This window comes from Ranitomeya variabilis, chromosome 2 (genome assembly GCF_051348905.1).
Source record: "Ranitomeya variabilis isolate aRanVar5 chromosome 2, aRanVar5.hap1, whole genome shotgun sequence".
Lineage (NCBI taxonomy): Eukaryota > Metazoa > Chordata > Amphibia > Anura > Dendrobatidae > Ranitomeya > Ranitomeya variabilis.
The window spans coordinates 420,646,822-420,657,590 of record NC_135233.1 but is presented as its reverse complement, the minus strand read 5'-3'; the positions used below and the strand labels follow the sequence as shown (position 1 = coordinate 420,657,590).

At 45.2% G+C, this 10,769-nt stretch overlaps 1 long non-coding RNA gene across 1 annotated transcript; it reads left to right on the top strand.

Annotated features, from left to right (window-relative positions):
• Nucleotides 1-281: 281 nt before the first annotated feature.
• On the top strand, nt 282-4,968 carry LOC143809535 (uncharacterized). The gene is made up of 3 exons (XR_013222324.1): nt 282-363; nt 822-948; nt 4,070-4,968. It is a non-coding gene; the product is annotated as an uncharacterized LOC143809535 (long non-coding RNA).
• The last annotated feature ends 5,801 nt before the right edge of the window (nt 4,969-10,769 follow it).

The window sequence follows — 10,769 nt, the reverse complement described above, 5'->3', positions numbered from 1 at the left end:
GGCCAGGGGCGTAACTACCGCGGTCGCAGGGGTCGCAATTGCGACGGGGCCCGCAGTGCTTAGGGGCCCACCCAGTCGGCTCCTAAGAACTCTAAGCTACAAAATGGGCCGCCGGCCCTTTAAATAATTCTTCCTTACAGGCCCTGCTGCGCGTGCACTCGCGATCACGGGTGGGACTGCACTTGACCCGCAGCAGAGCCCCTCCACCGCAGAGAGCCGCACACCACTACTATAGCTGCCACTGCTCTGTGCGCACAGGACCTGTGATGAGGTCACAGGAGGGGAGGAGTTGGAGTCACATGATCAAGGGCTTCCGTGTAGTGCAGGACAGTAGTGCAGTGCTGTTTGTCATCGTGCTGGAGGGTAAGCTTTTGTGTGAGGTCAGGAGGGGTTTGGGTGGATGTAGCAGAGCAGTGTGTGTATGAGGTGTACGGAGCAGAGCCGGGTGTGTATGAGGTGTACGGAGCAGAGCCGGGTGTGCATGAGGTGTACGGAGCAGAGCCGGGTGTGCATGAGGTGTACGGAGCGGAGCCGGGTGTGTACGAGGTGTACGGAGCGGAGCCGGGGGTGTACGAGGTGTACGGAGCGGAGCCGGGGGTGTACGGAGCGGAGTCGGGTGTGTACGAGGTGTCGCATCTCTGCTTCAGGAAAATGGCCGCCGCGATCTCCATCTGGGCACGCGCGGCATCCTGCGGCCATTTTCCTGAAGCCGCGGCCAGCAGAGCGCCGCTTCTGCGCACGCGCGGCCAAAGGAAGATGGCCGCCCCCACCGATCACCAATGAAATGTCGCACATCACGCTATTTTCACTCCCCTGTGCAGTGGATTCGGGACCTTGGGCATGCGCACACCACTACGCCACCAACGGAAAACTAAGCAAGATCTGGGGGAAGACACCACGCCCATCTGACCAGACCAGCCTGATTGACAGGCGAAAACGACTACTTTGGTAACGTATTTTGGCAGCATAGGTGGGGAATCGGGGTCCACAAACTACACTATTGCAATGCACAGCTCAGGCCCCATTTAACAGTATTTTTATCTCATACGGAAAAAACGGGGTGACAGGTTCCCTTTAAGAGAAAGCCAAAATAACCCCGGGACAGAAGGCGAGAGCAGGGGGGAGGTGCGGGACAGAGCCGCTTTAGGCTAGTTTCACACTAGCGTTAACTGCAATACGTCGCAAATGCGTCGTTTTGCCAAAAATACGCATCCAGCAAAAGTTCTTGCTGGATACGTTTTTTCGTCATAGACTAACATTAGCGACGCATTTGCGACGCATTGCCAAACGTCGCGTCCGTTTTGCGACGCTTGGGCGTGTGGTAGTGGACCGTCGGGAGAAAAAAACCTTACATGTAACGTTTTTTGCTCCCGACGGTCCACTTTTTCCGACCGCGCATGCGCGGCCGGAACTCCGCCCCCACCTCCCCGCACCTCACAATGGGGCAGCGGATGCGTGGGAAAAATGCATCCGCTGCCCCCGTTGTGCGGCGGAGACCACACTAGCGTCGGGAACGTCGGCCCGACGCTAGTGTGAAACTAGCCTTAGTCAGGAGAAGCTGAGGAGCTGCAGCCGGTTTACATCAGCCACCCCTGTACCAGAGAGGAGATTGTGAGTTGTGTATATGAGCTGGTATCTCTGGTGTGTGTGTGTGTGTGTGTGTGTGTGTGTGTGTGGTATCTGTAGTGTGTGTGTGATAACTGTAGTATGTGTGTGATATCTGTAGTATGATGTGTGTGTGTGTGATATCTGTAGTGTGTGTATGTGTGTGTGTGTGTGATATCTGTAGTGTGTGTGTGTGTGTTATCTGTAGTGTGTGTGTGTGTGTGATATCTGTAGTATGATGTGTGTGTGTGTGTGATATCTGTAGTATGTGTGTGTGTGATATCTGTAGTGTGTGTGTGTGATAACTGTAGTATGTGTGTGATATCTGTAATATGATGTGTGTGTGATATCTGTAGTGTGTGTAATAACTGATGTGTGTGTGTGATATCTGTAGTATGATGTGTGTGTGTGATATCTGTAGTGTGTGTGTGATATCTGTAGTATGTGTGTGTGTGAGGCAGCGGCGTAACTACTACGGTCGCAGCTGCAAGCGGCTCTGGCAGGTCAGGGGGCCGTGAGTCCCCTTGAGCCTGTCTCCCTTATGCTTGTGTCCCCATGTGCCAGTCTCCCTTGCCCATTAGTCCCTGTGTGTCCCCATGTGCCTGTCTCCCTTGTCCCCTTATGCTTGTGTCCCTTGTCCCCGTGTGCCAGTCTCCCTTGCCCATTAGTCCCTGTGTGTCCCCTTGAGCCTGTCTCCCTTATGCTTGTGTCCCCGTGTGCCAGTCTCCCTTGCCCATTAGTCCCTGTGTGTCCCCATGTGCCTGTCTCCTATGTCCCCTTGTGCTTGTGTCAGTCTCCTTTGTCCCCTTGTGCTTGTGTCAGTCTCCTTTGCCCACTAGTCCCTGTGTGTCAGTCTCCCTTTCCCACTTGTCCCTGTGTGTCCCCTTGTGCTTGTATCCCTTGTCCCCTTGTGTCAGTCTCTTGCTCACTAGTCCCTATGTGTCCCCTTGTGCCTGTCTCCCTTGTCCCCTTGTGCTTGTCCCTTGTCCCCGTGTGTCAGTCTCCATTGCCCACTAGTCCCCTTGTATCAGTCTCCCTTGCCCACTATTCCCCGTGTGTCAGTCTCCCTTGCCCACTAGTCCGTGTCCCCGTGTGCCAGTCTCTCTTGTCCACTAGTCCCCGTGTGCCCTTTGTGTCAGTCTCCCTTGCCCACTTGTGTCAGTCTCCCTTGCCCACTAGACCCCTTGTATCCTTCTCCCCTGCCTCCTAGCCCCCATGTGTCCCCTAGTGCCTGTCTTCCTTGCCCCCTTGTTCCCTCTCCTCTGCCCCCTCGTCACCATTTGCTCGTGTCTTTGTCACTGCCCCTGTATGGAGGGGCTGCATTATACTATGAGGGGGGCTGCATTGTATTCTATGGGGCTTACATTGAATTTTATGGCGGGGGGGGCCCCATTTGGAAGTTCGCACCGGGGCCCATAACTTTGTAGTTACGCCACTGATCAGGGCCATCCCGGTTGGGCAGCTCCTCAGGATGAGAAGAATTTGTTCCTCCGAATCCAAGTTTGAGAAACAGGCCGATGATCTTCGAGAGAGATTCAAAGCAAGAGGCTATAGTAATAGATGTATTAAGCAAGGGTACCTAAGGGCAAAATCCCAAACACGTGAGGCCTTACTATATCCTCAGAAAAAGGAGAAACCAAAACAGGATGATGTAATTCGGTTCATATCCACATTTAATGGGGAATGGACTACAATGAGGAATTGTCTCCAGAAATATTGGAGTGTGTTAATGACTGATCCAACACTCTCTAAACTCCTGACAGAACATCCAATGATGACGTCCAGAAGGAGTAGAGATCTTAGGGATATCCTAGTATCTAGTCATTATGTCCCTTCCATTCCAAAAAATTCATTTGGCTCAAGAGGTCCACCCATGGGATGCTTTCCATGTGGAAACTGCATCTCATGTAAAAATATCAGTCGGACATTTGAGTTTCAATCAGTGGACGGGAAAAATTTTCCCATAAAACATCACATCACTTGCAATACGACTCAGGTCATCTACTACGCAGTGTGTAGTTGCCCCAAAATTTACATTGGGCTAACGTCAAGACGGTTAGGCACCCGCACGCGGGAGCATGTCAGGGATATTATGGCGGCGGAAATAGAGATGGACATCTCTAAAGTAAAAACTATTCCACGCCATTTTAAAGAGTACCATAAATGTAACCCTGGATTCCTCTTGGTTAGGGGCATCGAACATATTCAATGTGGGATTAGAGGAGGAGACATTCAACGTTTGTTAGCACAAAGGGAATGGAGGTGGATCACCATTTTGGGAACCTTGGCCCCTAAGGGGTTGAATGAGGCACATGGTTTTTCCTCTTATTTGTAGCATTCTTGACATCTTGCATCCCTTCCCATAGTTACTAAATTGCCCATTCCATTCCACTATACTCCATCCAGATTTTAATCTATTTTCTTAGTCTATGTGTTTTTAATTGTGAGTTTTTTGTTCATTTAGCTTTGATTGATACACCCTAAATGAAATAGAGATGGGACGGAAAGGCACCTTATCAGAACTTTATGATGGGACAAAGAAAGAAGATGGCATCTCATATAACAAGAGACTTTTTTGGACACCAATGATACATCTGAGAACATCTATGACTATCAAGTGGATCATGTGACATAGAATCGACATATGGTGATCATTGCATTTGATCCATTATTTATGTCCATAGAAAACCTCTTTGCGGCCCCATTTTTCTATATTCAATCAAAAATATATTGTTTTATCTAGTTTTCATGAGTTGATTGATATTGTGTAAGGCATAAGTACTTTCTTAATATCTTCATATTGGCACTAAGGGGTATTATTCATTCACTCTTATTTACACAAATTTATTGTATTCTGCATTTTTGAATTTGTTATAGTATTATATATAATTGGATTTATTAGTCCAATAATAGGGATATGCAGTAATAAGCACTATACGCACTTTTATTTACACATATCAAACTATGTAGGCACTTTTTGTAATCTTAACTCACATACAATCTGTCTAAGCGGATATCACATGTCCTCTACTGGTGTCTTCTCGGTCATAGGAGCTCGCGTCTCTCCTAGGGGCGTGGTGTGGGCTAGGCGCCGGCCCGTTCACGTGACCTGGATTGACGCGGGCTCCACGATGCGGGTTGACATGACTACGGGACGTGATGCCCGCGCATGCGCAGCTGAACTAAGCACGGATATAACAGTAGGGAGATCACATGACTGCACACCTAAAACTAGCGGCGGCTCTACGTCATGGGTTGCCATGACGATAGGACGCCAAGCTAGCGCAAGCGCATCTCAACCAAGTATAGATAGGTAGCCGGATGTAGACAAAAAAACACAGCAGCACATGTACATGAATCTAGGCCATGTGAAAACACAGACAAATATTCAATATGAATTATACTTCAAAAATATTTTTTTACAAATTTTTTTTATTTATTTATTTTTTTTCAAAAATTTTTTTTTCATAAAACTTACAGTAATGAAGATTCTTAGCGCATAAATTGGCCAATTCATGTGTGCCCATCAACCACGGCAAGGTGATCTCCCTCTGATGGGTCCTACTCTACCGTACATGCCACTCTTGGGCCACCAGCCTACAACTATGGACAAAACATGTCACTCTGGGCTAAACCTACAATTTATGGGCAGGTAGAGCTGATTACCGCCACCTGCAAGGTCAATGGGAGGAGTGCAAGATCAGTATGGATGCAGCCACATCCAATAACTAAATAGAGAAAAAAAAAACAACCAGCACCCCTAATGTGAACATGTGCACAGCTGCAAGCTGCATCATATAGACAAAAAAACACAGCAGCACATGTACATGAATCTAGGCCATGTGTAAGTTTTATGAAAAAAAAAAAAAAAAAAATTTGTAAAAAAATATTTTTGAAGTATAATTCATATTGAATATTTGTCTGTGTTTTCACATGGTTGTAGGCTGGTGGCCCAAGAGTGGCATGTACGGTAGAGTAGGACCCATCAGAGGGAGATCACCTTGCCGTGGTTGATGGGCACACATGAATTGGCCAATTTATGCGCTAAGAATCTTCATTACTGTAAGTTTTATGAAAAAAAAATTAAAAAAAAAAAAAAATTGTAAAAAAATATTTTTTAAGTATAATTCATATTGAATATTTGTATGTGTTTTCACATGGCCTAGATTCATGTACATGTGCTGCTGTGTTTTTTTGTCTATATGATGCAGCTTGCAGCTGTGCACGTGTTCACATTAGGGGTGCTGGTTGTTTTTTTTTTCTCTCTCTAGGTAGCCGGACGGTCATGTGACCGGAACGGCACAGTATTTAGACTGGACTGAGACTTAGATTAAGCCACGCCCCCTGAGGAAGCGAGGCTTTTTGAGCACGCGAAACGCGCGTTGGGGTTGATCGAGGTCCTCACAGGAACTGGAATTTGAAATGGGTAACTATTACCTTTACTTTGTTATATACAACTAGGCAGTTGTTTCAATATAGCCATCATAGAGCGACGGGTGGCTTTCTGAAAGAATCAAATGGAACGGTGTTCCGTAAGACAGTATTCAGTAATACAAGTCGCACCAGGTTGCTGTTTAATTATTTATATGTAAACATATGCCTATCCTTCCAGGTTTCCTAGTGTAGACTTTTGGTCATTTAATCACACCTGGGTATAGTTCACTTAAGTTATGTACTTGACCCATAATATCTATTTTTACTATGTGAATTTTTGATGTAATAAATTTTGTATATTTGGTAATTGTTTGACTCTATGTCCTCCTTTATATGCAATTAATTTATGAGTGGTTCTAAATTGATGGGTATTTTTATTCTACTGGTATCTTTCTAATGACCTAGGATAATTAGTCGCCAGACGGGCTGCTTCACTGTGAACGGGCTAGCAGGCACGCTGCAGCGAGGGAATTATAAATGCTCAGGCCGCAGCTAGACAGTAGCTTATAAAACCCCTTTCCGTTGCTGCCAGCTGTACCCACCTAGCCCAGAACACACTTCGCTGCCACTAGCTCAGATTTCTCCTAGAGAGGGGTTCGAGCAAACCCAAATTAGTAGCGTAATTAACTTCAGAAGACTTAGGGTACGTTTTAGAGCAAGGGGACGAAGGTAGTAAATATTATAGCTTTTACTGCATAAAAAGATTAGGCAGTGTTTGTAAAAGGCATATCAAGATTTTACAAGATGAGACAATTTAAAGTATGTACAGCAATTATAAAAACAAACAGGGATTAAAACAGAAAGTAACACTCACATGTGCTCAGATCATTTCAGCTAACCATGCTGGTGGGCGGAGCCAAATATCCCAGTTCATCAGAGGGCCTTGCTGTAACAGCTCCTCAGGCAAGAATGAAGGTTGGGATGAGTGCCGTGCCTTATACTTGCAGGCTTGTGACATCACTAAATGGGCGGGTTTACCTGCACCCTCCCCTCTCCTCAAAGTTACAGATTTTACCAGCAATACTTATAATTCTCATAACTTGACTTGAGAGTCTAGAAGAGTCACAACACACACATCATTCATCTTATTTTGAAATTAGCTATTCAATGATACCAAATTCATACTAGTTGTTCCACACGGTTCAGGAGAAATCCACACTTTGTACTCGTTGTGTTTAGCTGCTAGCGCTAACAGTGGTTGACAGAACTACCGATGGCAATTCGCAATATGTACTCCTTATTGTTCTAGCCCAAATCGGTGGCCCAATATCTCACTATAATAGAGCAAAGAACCTCATGTCTTTTGAGAGAGACTATACCAGTTTCAGCTGGTACTAGATGGGAGAATTGTCTACCACAGCTACAGGGGCCATAAACATTTTTTTGGTGGGAGGGAATGAGAGGTTTAGGATTCACACACACACACAGCAGCAGAAGCGAAGAAAGGGGGTCGGACTAACCCCCAGCATGTGTGATAACACGGGAAAACTAAGTGAAATGTATACACTATTTTATATATTAACGTGACATATCATCATACCATGTTATGCCATGTTTTGAGTATATACCTAAAAGGTCCATGGCTTTTCAGAAACACACACACGGTGGGCTTTTCCAACCCCCCTCTTCACTCTGCCTAGAAAGCTCTTCTCTCTTAGCCTGCAGGCAACTCCCCCCCTGCTATATAGTTGTAATGGGAGATCAGCGTGCCAGCTCCACGGTGGAATTTTTGTGGCTCTGTGCTGCGAAAGCCAGTCTCACCCTAAACCCCTCATCCCCCCTCTCGCCAGATACCAGCTAAAGCTGGTACAGCCATTTCCCAAACTGCATGGGCCTCTTTTGTTCTTGAAAAGTTATGTTTACTGGCACCGTTCATGGAAAGCGAAATGAGGGTTACATATTCCGAATGTCCACCGAGAAATCTATCCCTCACGGAAATCGCTAGAATCTAAGCCAACAAAATGCAAGGAACGGATTTCTCCATAAGCGGGTCATAGGTGTACGCCGTGTTTATGCTTAAATGAACCCCCATGACGTGGTGAGCATCATGATAATGCTGTAGTTCGTCGCTGAGGTTCATACACCGAGTAATGTATAGAAATGGTGTCATGGTTCACGGGGAGGATACCTTTCTCATCCCCACCACTCACACCAATTTGTCATGAACCAGGGTTGTTTGGTTGCCCCTGGTTCTTTCTGAAGGGGATTTATCTATATCCCACTTCCCAGTTCCGGTTTGGAACTTGCAGCTCTCCTAAGGTACTGCACCTTAGGATAATTAGTCGCCAGAAAGGCTGCCTTACTTACACACTGCAGCAAGGGCGATTTAACTACTCCCACTCAGGCAGGAACAATAATTATACACGCCACCAGTCGCTACAAAGCCTCCCAAGTGCACAGGACAAATCCGCTGCCACGAGCTCCAATTTCCTAATTATTAACGTGTTCGGAGCCAACCCAGATTAGTAGCGTAATTCACTTCAGAGGACATGACCGTACGTTATAGAGCAAGGAGAGAGAAACTAGTAATTTTATATTTTACTCCAAAAAAAGGTAGGCAGTGTTCACAGAGGTATAAAATTATATTATAAAGAAGACAAGTGTCATATGTACAGTACAATTACAAATAAAATGGTATTAAAGTTGAAAAGAACACTTACATTTCGTTATATCATCTTATCTCATGGCTGACTGTGTGCTGTGGGGGAAGGGCGAGCATATATCCAGATGCATCACCCCTGTATAGCAGCTAGACCCCAGACAAGACACATGAAGACTGCTGCTTCACTCATTTCCTAGCCTAAAGCCAAGGCACTCCCTTTGTGGTGACCTCACTTAGAGGCTAAATCCTCCCCTTTTCTTAGAGTTACGGCACCCATTTTTATGCCTAGCTCACTGTACGAACCTCGTATATGAAAGATGCAATGATCAGGAGATGCACCACGTCGGGGTGATTCTTTTAAGTGTAAACGGCGTAGTTACATGACTCGCTTACAGAAAAACCCACTCTTTGCACTTGGGTTTAGCTTCTAGCGATTTCAGGGAGTCATAGATCCTTCGATGGACATCCAGAGTATGTAATCCTTATATCTCTAGCCCTGATCGGTGCCAATATATATAACCTTCAAAGAACAATAGAAGCTCATTCTTTCTATACCAGTTTTAACCAGTACCAGGTGGAAGGGGGGAATGAGTAGGGTAGGGAGACTTGTCTGCCGCCACATAAATTCTTGAGGGACGGGGGAAATGAGGGGTTAGGATTACACACACAGGCAGAGGGAGAAAGAGTGGCTCATAATTCCAGCCTTGTGTTGGCAGGCAGAGGAAACTGCAGCTGAGAGCCCTGTATGGGTAATTGAGTAATCAGAACTTCTATTTCCTGACAAATGGCTTGTCATAACTCTAAGAAAGGGGAGTATTCAGCCTCTGAGTGACGTCAACACAGTGGGAGTGCCTTGGTTTTGGGCATGGAGATAACAATGATACCTCAGTCTTTACTAGTCTTTTGTCCTGGGCTTAGCTGCAAGACAGACCTGTGATGTATCTAGATGTGTGCCCATCCCCCACAGCACATGGTCAGCCATGAAATGAAATGATATGAATGAACTGTAAGTGTTTTTCAACTTTAATCCAATTTTATTTGTAATTGTACTGTATATACGCTACTTGTCTACTCTTATAATACCTTTTTACAGTTCTGTAAACACTGCCTACCTTTTTGGAGAAAAATATATAAAATTACTACTTTTGTTTCTCCTTGCTCTATAACGTATGGTCACGTCCTCTGAAGTGAATTACGCTACTAATCTGGGTTGGCTCTGGACCAGTTATTAATTAATAAATCGGAGCTGGTGGCAGCGGATCTGTTCTGTGCGTTTGGGAGGCTTTGTTGCGACGGATGGCGTTGATAATTATTCTTCCCGCCTGAGTAGGAATAGTTATATCGCCCTCGCTGCAGTGTGCCCATTAGCCAGTACAAAGTATTGAAGCCTTTCTGGCGACTAATTATCCTAGGTGCAGTACCCGTTCTGACCTGAGGGTAAGGGGGTGCCAGAGAGCTGCAAGTTCCAAACCGGAACTGGGAAGTGGGATATAGACAAATCCCCTTTAGAAAGGAACCAGGGGCAACCAAACAACCCCGGTTCATAGCAAATTGGTGCGAGCGGTGGGGATGATAAAGGTATCTTCCCCATGAACCGTGACAGATGTCATCATACACTACAGTGATATCATCATACACTACAGTGATGTCATCATACGCTACAATGGTGTCATCATACACTACAGTGATATCATCATACACTACAGTGATATCATCATACATTACAGTGATGTCATCATACACTACAGTGATATCGTCATACATTACAGTGATGTCATCATATATTACAGTGATGTCATCATACACTACAGTGATATCATCATACATTACAGTGATGTCATCATATATTACAGTGATGTCATCATACACTAGTGATATCATCATACACTACAATGATGTCACCATACACTACATTGATGTCATCATACACTACAATGGTGTCATCATACACTACAGTGATATCATACACTACAGTGATGTCATATATTACAGTGATATCATCACACACTATAGTGATATCATATATTACAGTGATGTCATCATACACTACAGTGATGTCATATATTACAGTGATGTCGTCATACACTATTGTAATATATGATATCACTATAGTGTATGATGATATCAC